Source organism: Rosa chinensis, chromosome 4 (assembly GCF_002994745.2).
Source record: "Rosa chinensis cultivar Old Blush chromosome 4, RchiOBHm-V2, whole genome shotgun sequence".
NCBI lineage: Eukaryota > Viridiplantae > Streptophyta > Magnoliopsida > Rosales > Rosaceae > Rosa > Rosa chinensis.
Window position 1 is genome coordinate 12,324,041 of NC_037091.1, and position 10,794 is coordinate 12,334,834.

Below are 10,794 nucleotides of genomic sequence, written 5' to 3' on the forward strand. Positions count from 1 at the left end.
AAAAAATTTGTGGCGGGAGTTTTTGAGTTTAAATTCAATTTTTCACAACCTCAAACCGAAGAGGATGAGAGCAAGCGGTGATGGAATGAAATATTTACAACAGACTGCTAAAATTCGCCCTAAAATGACAAAAATATATTATACTTTTTTTTTTCTCAAAACAATATATTCATTTACACTATAAAAATAGTGTCAAATTTCTCGTACTGTGATAAATATACATACAAAGAAAAATTTCAAAAGAACGATTAGATTTTTGCAATACTCATAAAAGTGTACAGTCACGACAGCTCAAATATTGAATTTTTTAAAGTTGTTTCAGTGACAAGGTATTTTGGTAAAAGATAAAACTAAGAACTAACCGCCTTGATTGGGGCCGGAATGAAGACGTACAAGGTCAATTTTTTTTATGTTGTGCATATTGCTTTGAGAGATAAATTTGGACGAGATTGAATCGATCATTTTTCATTTATTGATTTCTTAAATTGCACGAAATTCTTAATGTAACTACTAAAATTGGCTGACTTATTAGTTGTATAGAAATGTATACATGTCAAAATCAATTGATCAAGAAAAAGAAAAATGGTCAAATCAACCATTGGATGTGATGATCAGGATGTTACAAACAAGTACATGGTAAAATTCTTAGCCATTGTCGTCATCTTTTTTATCTAGATCTACGTGGTCAACCGAATATATATATACCTCAAAGGTCAACCCCATCAACACATATGAAATTTGGAAAGTCGACCGTTGGCTATGACCATTAGAATATTTTATAGTTATTGTAAAAATTTTAGCAAGATTCATTTACGTGTCAACGTCGATCCATTTTGTCAACCTATGTTTTCTTTATAATTCTATATTTATTTATTAGATTCTTCAAAGGACAACACCTTCACATGATATGAAACTTAGAAAATCAACTATTTGATGAGATGATTGGAATATTTTATGCTTCCTATAAAACATTTAGCCAATTCCGTCATAGTTTCAACTTCGATCCACTTGATCAACCAACGTAACATTTATAACCATTTGATAAACCGATGTCCTATCGACCACGAACCATGCCAGCATTTTCATATGGTGTATATAACTGCATGGTGGGTATCTGTTAAGGGTTGAAAACAAAAAATTTTAATTTTGAGTTGGCGGATCATAAGAAATACTGATGTGCCTACTAGCGTTGTCTAATTTGTATATTGCATATAAAGTGATGTTGACCTTCTAAAAGTGAATTTGGCAAAACCAACCGTTGGATGAGAATATTGGAATGTTTTGTGGTTGTTATAAAAAATTTAGTCAATTTCATCCTCATTTTGACTTCGATCCACTTGGTCAACCAAGGTTAACTTTATAATCCCATGTTTATATATTAGATTCCTCAAAGGGCAACCCCATCGAGATAAATGAAATTGGAGAAACCGACCGCTGGATGAGAGGACTCTAATATTCTATTCCTATAGTAAAAAATACAATGAATTTCGTCTTCGTTTCAACTTAGATCAGCCTGGTCAACCGAAGTTACATTTGTGACCATATAACTTTCAATTAGATTCTTCAAAAGGAGTCCTCATCAACTCACAATGAACTAAGAAAACCGACCGTTGGATGCAATGATATAAGAAATCAGCCGTTAAATTGCGGTTTACTTGTCTACTCTTTTTAATTAGTTTGGTTTTCATAATATTTTAATATATAACGGGTTTTATGTAAAATAATATTTTGACTGACAAACTCTTTTATCTCATACTAGTCTCTAAACATGTGCTACACACATGTCAATTTTTTTTTTCTTAAAAAACAAAATTGTAAATCATGTGTACGACCATCCAATGCTATATTTGGGGAAATTCTCTTCTTCTTTTTTCTTCTGAAAAATGAAATTTCTCTTTTTTTTTTATTGGAGATGTAGTAATTTTTAAATAATTTTTATCAATTAATTTCCTATTTTATCCTACTTAATTTGCACGCATAAATTAATTTTTATAGTTGCTTTGTTAGTAATATTTTGTAGAAATAAATTTTGTTTTTTTGTTTTTTTGGCTATTGCAGTTATAAATCTCACTCCTTGGACAATGCTACGTCACTCCCACCTCCCACGTTATGTTTTTTTTTTTTATATATTTTATTTTTTTCCAATATTTTCAATTAACAACGTATCCTTTATATCCATACTATTATTAAGAGAAGAGGTGTTGTTAGCCAAAACTAATTTTTTTAACCTTTATAACCCTCAAATATTAAAATATCATGGATTACATTTTATAAATGAATTTGGGGAAACTAACCGTATCCTTTTCCAATATTTTTTTTTTTATAAATGAATTTGGGGAAACTAACCGTTGGATGAGAATATTGGAATGTTTTGTGGTTGTTGTAAAAAATTTAGTAAATTTCATCTTCGTTTTGACTTCGATCCACTTGGTCAACAATGGTTAGCTTTATAACCCCATGTTTATATATTAGATTCCTCAAAGGGCAACCCCATCGAGATAAATGGAATTGGAGAAACTGACCGTTGGATGAGACGACTCTAATATTTTATTCCTATAGTAAAAAATACAATGAATTTCGTCTTCGTTTCAACTTCGATCCGCCTGGTCAACCGAAGTTACATTTATGACCATATAACTTTCAATTAGATTCTTCAAAAGGAGTCCTCATCAACTCACAATGAACTAAGAAAACCAACCGTTGGATGCAATGATATAAGAATTCAGTAGTTGAATTGTGGTTTACTTGTCTACTCTTTTTAATTATTTTGGTTTTCATAATATTTTAATATATAACAGGTTTTATGTAAAATAATGTTTTGACTAACAAACTCTTTTATCTCATACTAGCCTCTCAACATGTGCTCCGCACATGTCAAATTATATTTTTTCTTAAAAAACAAAATTGTAGATCACGTGTACGAACATCCAATCCTATATTTGGGGAAATTCTTTTTTTTTTTCTTCTGAAAAACGAAATTTCTCATTGTTTTTATTCGAGATGTTGTAATTTTTAAATAATTTTTATCAATTAATTTCCTATTTTATCCTGCTTAATTTGCATGCATAAATTAATTTTTATAGTTGTTTTGTTAGTAATATTTTGTAGAAATAAATTTTGTTTTTTGTTTTTTTTTTTGGGCTATTGTAGTTATAAATCCCACTCCTTGGACAATTCTATGTCACTCCCTCACTCCCTCACTCGATGGATATAAGTGGACATGAGATAAAAATTTCAATTTTAATTACAAAGACGTTGGTCTATATCAATTTGCCTCTTAAAGTTGTATGACTTGTACATTGCATTTAAATTGTTGAGGTTCATTCTAAAACAACCATGAAGTGAAAAATGAATTTAGAGAAACTAACCGCTAGATGGAGAGATTGTAATGTTTTATGGTGGTTGTAAAAAGTCCAGCTAATTTGGTTCTCCTTTCGAATTCGATCAACTAGGTCAAACTTAGTTACTCTTATAAACCTATATTTATATATCATACACTCCAAAGAGAAATCCCTATCAATTCAAACAAAATAGAAAAACCGACCGTTGGATGAGATTATTACAATAAATTATGAATGTGGTAAAAAATTTAGCCAATTTCACCATATTTTCGAATACGATCGATTTGGTCAACCGTCTTCACTTGTATATCTTCTTGGTTGACTGATAGCTTGACGACCGCGAAACATGCTTATTTTTTCACATTACGTCTGTAAATAACTCATCGATGGATGTGCGTATACATAAGATAAAAATTTCAATTTTAATTACAAATACGTTGGCCTATATCAATTTGTCTCCTAAAGTTGTATGACTTGTACATTGGATTTAAATTGTTGAGGTTCATTCTAAAGCAACCATAAAATACAAAATGAATTTAGAGAAACCAACCGCTAGATGGAGAGATTGTAATGTTTTATGGTGGTTGTAAAAAATCCAGCTAATTTGGTTCTCGTTTCAAATTCGATCAACTAGGTCAAACTTAGTTACTTTTATAAACCTATATTTATATATCATACACTCCAAAGAGTAACCCCTATCAATTCAAATAAAATGGAAAAACCGACCGTTGGATGAGATTATTACAATAAATTATGAGTGTAGTAAAAAATTTAGCTAATTTCACCATATTTTCGAATCTGATCGAATTGGTCAACCGTCGTCATGATATGTAGAGTCTATATGCACATATTCTATATAGAAGTATCAAAACTTTCACATACATATAAACACACACACACACACATATGTCTATATATATATATATATATATATATATATATATATATAGAAACACACACACATATTCTTATATATGTGTGTGTGTGTTTATAAATATGTATACTTATATAGATATATGTGTGTTTATAGATAAATATATATATATATATATATATATAGTCCGGCTACGGTGCGCACGTCCGTACCGTGCGGATGGTACAGATTTCCCTTTTTCGCCCACTTTCCGATCACATTTTCACATCTCAACCGTTCAGTTTTTAGGTACTAATGTATAGATCATCTCTACAAAATTTCAACCAATTTGGTGATCGTTAAGGCATCCAAACTGCAAATTACAACAATGTACACGAACGGTTCCGGTTCGACACATATGGTTCGTTCGTGTAAATTACGGTTTTGGTTGCCTTAACGATCACCAAATTGGCTGAAATTTTGTAGAGATGATCTATACATTAGGGCCTAAAAACTGAACGGTTAAGATCAAAATATGTGATCGGAAAGTGGATGAAAACCGAAAATCCGTACTGAAATTTCGATACGGATGTCCGCACCTGAGAAAAATCCTATATGTATATGTCTGTGTGTGTGTGTTTATAAATATATATATATATATATATATAACACATATATAATAGTTTATGGACTTTTACGGGCCGAGCCTAGGGACTTTTTGGCTAATCGGGCCTGGTTTTTGCGGGCTTTTTGACTAGCCGGCCCTCTACCCACCGAGGCGGGCTTTTTGACAGATCGGGCTGAGCTTTTGGTCCTATGGACCGACGGACCTCCATCGACACACTTAGGCTATGTTTGGTATGGCTGAGCTTTTCAGAAAAGCTGACTTCTGCTTATTTCTTAGAGTAAGTGGCTGAAAAGAAAAACAACTGAGTGTTTGGTAAACTGGCTTTTTATAAGAGTTGTCAGTGGGAAAATCAGTGGCAAAGTGTTTGGTAAACTCAAACTGGCTTGTACTTTTTGTTTGTGGAATGACCAAATTGGACATGGGAGATTATTTTGCCTTGTTGTTCAAATGCTCTTGTTATTATTTTTAATCTTTATTATGTCCTTATTAATTTTTGTTAACTTTCAATTTTTATATATCATGGTGACCATATGATTAATATTTAACAATTTTAAAAATAAAAAAATTTGTAATTTCAGTGAAAAATGATTTCAAATTCAAGGGAATTTTGAAATTTTTTTGGTGTAGTTTTGTATCATGGATAAATAACAAATAGACCATCAAATTCAAGGGAAAGACGATGTCTCAAGATAAGAAAAAAACTAAAAAGCAAAGCAATATTTAGGCAGACATTGTTTGTACCAAACTAGGATATTCATGTTTAGGGCAAGAAGTGCTAATTGGAAAAATAGCAAAAATCCATTTTCATCTCAACTGTTGTGTCATCTCCAACTCCTAGTACTCTCACAGCAGCTGTGAGCAAACATGGTTTTTCAAACTTATTTACAAAAATGAGGGAAGTCAACGCCTCTTTGAATGGGCATCTGTAACCTAACATCAAAATTTAGGAAATAATGGTGAGAATTTTTTTCCCTATGTTGCCTTGTATTTCCTAGTTATCAACAACTTCAATGAGGGACGGCTCATAGTCAGCAGGGGCCTCAAATCCATGCAGATTGATCATAGTTGCAGCAACATTGGCAAGACCACCACTTGGAAGATCCTTGCGGAACCAAACACTAGGTGCCAGTCCGGGGCCTCCAATAGCAACGGGAACCTTAACAAAGAAAAGCAAAACCATAAATTGAAACCTGCGAAAGTGGACAGTAATTTGATGACTGAAACTTACAAGATGCAATGTCTATGCAGATGTTTGCTGAAGCTAAAGGCCAAAACTTTCAATTCCTAAAGATTGAGTAACTTACTGGTTGAAGAGTGCGAGAGGTAAGGATTTGGATGTTGCCACTCTTGTCAAGAAGAGGTTGCCCTGTCTTATTTCTTCACCATATCCACGGCATTACCATGATCAGCTGTAACAACATAAATTCCACCCACTTGCTCTACCGCATCAAGAATCATCTGCAACCAGAAAAGAGTATCTCAGTAAGATACAAAAACCTTTTCAAGACAGACAGGGATTGAAACTACAACATATGCCAAATCATGGGACTCAATAAGACAGAACTGGTTTGATCAAAAAAATAAAAAATAAATAAATAAAATCAAGACAGAACTGGTGACACTACAATAATCAGTAGGTTTCTTTTCATTTTTCAACTTGATTAAATACAAAACCATTAGATATCCATATCAAAAATTCATCACCAGCTAGAAGTTAGACATCCAAAGAAGTCGAATCACAAAGCCTGTTCAAGCTGAACTGCTAATACCAAGATCATTAAATTTCATCCAGCTTTGTGATGTGTCAGTACAACAATTTTTACTATAAACCCCAACACAAGTGTACCCTAAATTGTTTTCCAGTGCATCCCCAAATTATATCTGGTGTTTCAAAATGTTTACTATATATATAGGGACATTCACAACAAGTTACATGTATCATAGATGTAAAAGATCTTACTTACATTGAGCATGCCTCATTAATTAGAGAAAAATGTCCTTCGAATTCACTTCAATATATCTGCAAACAAAAAACATAGCTCAATGATAAAGAAAGATAAGTAAAAAATAACTGCAGATCAACACCCTCCCATGAAGGCGTTACACCTGTGCATGACACAGATACGCAACAAGTCTGAAACGGCTTTGATTGCACTGACTGTATACAATCGATGTGATCAATGACCCACGGTGATTCATGATGTCTGTGTCATCCCCACAGTTGACATATTCCGTGAAACCACAAGTATCTATGTGTATGATGGGTAGATGAACATAAACAAAGAACACAGAATTTTGTTAAAATTTTATGAACATACACCGCACCCGAGCATTTGCCTTGCCAAGCCACATCTTTTCTTTTCTCGTCTTTCATTTGTTCCAGAACTCCCGCTCCCAACCCCGCGCCAGGCAATTCAGTTCTCCAATTTTCTCTCTTAGAGTTACCACCAGACTGAAATTATCCACCACCTGCTTGTTCAACAACACATCCACGAAATCGAGAGAATGAGAAACTACCATGAGATGAAAAAAACCTCCCCTAATTTAATCCCCATCTGTAATTCAAAGCTAATAGTAACAAAATCTGCACTTGCATACTGTCAAAAACTAAAGCGAGGGCCCCAATTCAGAAACCTTGCTACTGCTACCTCCAACTCCCAATATTAAATTCAAGACTTCCACAACTTGCTGGTGGTGGCATTTAAAGCTCATCTATGTGGTGCTCACTGAACTATTATTCCCATCTCACTTCAATTAAACCCCAACAACATTACTATTATGCATCATACCAACCCCAGAAACAATCAAACAAACAAAAATGCCGCGAAAAGCCGAAAACAAACACTAAACTTTCAGGAAAAAAAATATAAATGAATCAACAGTAAATTCACGCACCTTTTGCTTCTCTCCGTCTATGTACTTCTTCACTCCAGGAACCAGCCTGAAATTAATTTTACAAAATTAACAAAAAAAAAAAAAATTACAGAAACGAGTCATGTATATGAAGCTAGCTTACTTGATGAAGCTCATGAACAGGCCTAACAGAGTGGCCTTGACTCCCTTCTCCTGCACAACACTAAGCACCGATTGAAGCGTCGACGCAACGAAGAGTCCAATCAGAGGCGTTGAAACTAGATCAGAGGCTTGTAACCGGCCAAAAACGAATTCGCCGAAGCTCGAGCGCCGAGCAGGAACGATTTCAAAGAAGTGTACTAGAAAGCTTCCTACTTTTTGAGTGAAGAACCAAAAAAGAAGAGACACTCGCTATACATCATTGAGACATAAGCATCATCTATTGAGGATGCAGTAAACCAGATATGAATCCATAGGCTAACTAAAGCTCTGTTGACCGAAACATACCTTCTCGACAGGGTGATTTCCTGGTGGTAATGTGCAGAACCTTGGTAGGCATCCTCACTGGTCCCGTCACCCTGAGCCTCTTGTCCTTGGCACCGCGAACCTAATCAGCACAAACTATCAAACAGAACAGATATCAGAACAACAGGCTAAAAACTAGTACTCAAACAAACAAAACTTCATAATCAACACAACTAATGCGCAGAATCATCCAAAAAATGCTTCAATAATTTGCAGAAACCTCAGTTCGACCATGTCCAATATAAGAAAAATTAGTAATTGATCAAGTATCATGCTTATCAAGCTCATTAAAACCATAACATTGATTGACACGAACGCAATTCGAATATAACAAACACAAGTTACTGAATCCCTAGACAAGTCTTACTTCAATATATACATTACAACACCCGAATAGAGTATTCAATATAACTATGAAATGGGTCTTTTACTAACATTATAGTCCATTTTCAACACAAATTTACAAGAAAAAACGATGGTATAAGCAATATATAACAAATGATAATGAATTAAGCAGAAATTGAATAGAGGAACATGGGAAAGTAAGGACCTTTCTCGAGGTTCTTGACGTTCTTGGAAGAGAGAGTGATCCTGATCTTCTGGATCTGCTCCGGCGTCTCCTCGAGACCAGGCTTGGTGGGTTTCATCGCTGCGTAAGCCATGGTTTTCAAGCTTCTCTGCCTTTACTCTAGGTGACGGCGGAGAATTGAGGGAGCTCTGGAGCAGCGGCTTCAACCTCTAAAGCGATAAACTAGTAATTAAAAAAAAAAAAAAAAAAAAAAAAAAAAAAAAAAGGGAAACTCAGGCCGATCTGAAACCTCTTCTCCATCACTTGCTGTATCAATCCGCCAGACCAGATCCTATTACCCTCTGCTTCAATACAAGACCCAATAACCGATTCATCTCTATAAAACAAATTATTCTAGAATCATGAGAAAGCTGAGCCTGGAGGAGACCAAAACGAGGACGGAGAGGAGGAAAACAGAGGCCATGAGTCCAACCTCCCGCGCGCCAAAGAAGACTGGTCTGGTGGCGGCTTTGGCTTTGGCTTTGGCTGGAGAGCAGATCGGCGGATTCTATGGCTGAGCGACGATTTTCCTCCTCCCAGATTTCGATTTCACCCTAGTTTCATTAAAAAAATTGAATATTTACCCATCTCTGTTTCTACCATGGTAACCAGCTTTTTTTTTTGGGTTTCAATTCTCAACGGCGTTACTGTAGATGTTAGTGTCAAATGAACGGCTGGATTAAATGAATGGCTGAGATTGCATATTAACTGTAGGTTCACTTGCACCGTCGGTGCGCTGAATAATTCTCGCTGAAATAAAATATGATTTTCCATAATGGACCTTTTCTCTTCTGCGCCAGAAAAATAGCAAGTTCCAAAGCGAGAACAAGGTATAGATGCATGGTGGGATTTCAAATTCCGATAGGTTTTAGTGTGAGGATTCCCAGAAAGTGTGAATCTAGGATTCCAGATCCAGCTACTCCACGTGGTCGCACCGTGGTTGTCCTCGTCAGCCCTTTATCGAGGAGAAGCGTTATACGTTGAACTTGGAAGATCCATGCATGTATCATAAATTTTTTTTCTATCTTTGATATTTTCGATCAAGTGGCTCTCTCTTAGAGTCTCGAGTCTTGAGAACCTAAGTTTGAAAGCTGAGTCGGTTAGATAGCAATATGCATGGGTAGTAGTGACCACGAGAGCCCGTCTACTTGTACTAGTGCTTGCGCTCACTTTCCAAAACTCTTCTTCCTATTTTTTTATCTCTGCGATTCTAGCTGGGAAATTAACAAATAAATCTTAAACCCTACCCACGCCACCTTTCGCATCCTAAACCCTATCCGGCTATCCACCTCAAATCATATCCTGGTGAGAATTTAAAGCATAATTTTAACCGTGTTGATAAAATCAATAACAAACATGTCACAACTCATTGACACTGAAATAACACAGCTCAAGCGCTCCATGAGTTTGCATCGAGTTTTCTTCCACCACAACACAAAGCCTTTTTGTGTTTAGATTATCATTTTTTTAATAAAAAAGTAGATTATTATTATTATTATTATTATTACCAAGTATGATCTTCATCCTTTTGGTATCATTACTTTGAACTGTAATTAGCTCGAGTAGAGATATGACGGATCTGTAACAAGCTGAACACAAAACCTTTTTTTGGGAATAGAGGATGTTGTGGACATCTTGCTTTGGAGCTACAACTAAACTTAATGCAGGGACTCTTATTGTATAGTTTTGGCCATTAAGTGAAGATATTTCAAAACCCAAGATTTTGCTAGACCCAGTGGAATTGTTTGAATTTTCTCGCGCACCAAGTGATAATGTATTCCTCAAAGCCGCGCTAGATCATCCATTAGTTAATACAATACTAGTTTAATAAGTATGTTGTAAATAATTATGGTTAAATCATGTAAGTAGATGTTGAGTAATATGTGTCTATCACTGTCGATTAGTGATTGATAGACTTGTATGTAGGAGTAATTGACGTTGCTATTAAACATTACCTTCTTGTATACCCATGTACTCCTATATAAACCTCCTCATGGTGAGATGAAGAGACACACTCCATCTCTAT

At 34.9% G+C, this 10,794-nt stretch overlaps 1 long non-coding RNA gene across 6 annotated transcripts; it reads right to left on the minus strand.

Annotated features, from left to right (window-relative positions):
• Positions 1 to 5,601: 5,601 nt before the first annotated feature.
• On the minus strand, positions 5,602 to 9,325 carry LOC112196912. Of its 6 annotated transcripts, none has more exons than XR_005809137.1 (9): positions 9,019 to 9,324; positions 8,751 to 8,938; positions 8,183 to 8,296; positions 7,839 to 8,046; positions 7,718 to 7,763; positions 7,148 to 7,291; positions 6,787 to 6,842; positions 6,127 to 6,280; positions 5,602 to 5,978 (listed from the first exon to the last, which is right to left on the minus strand). It is a non-coding gene; the product is annotated as an uncharacterized LOC112196912 (long non-coding RNA). The 6 variants fall into 6 exon arrangements; XR_005809138.1 differs by having other exon boundaries at positions 7,839 to 8,049; XR_005809135.1 differs by having other exon boundaries at positions 7,839 to 8,086.
• Between the last annotated feature and the right edge of the window lie 1,469 nt (positions 9,326 to 10,794).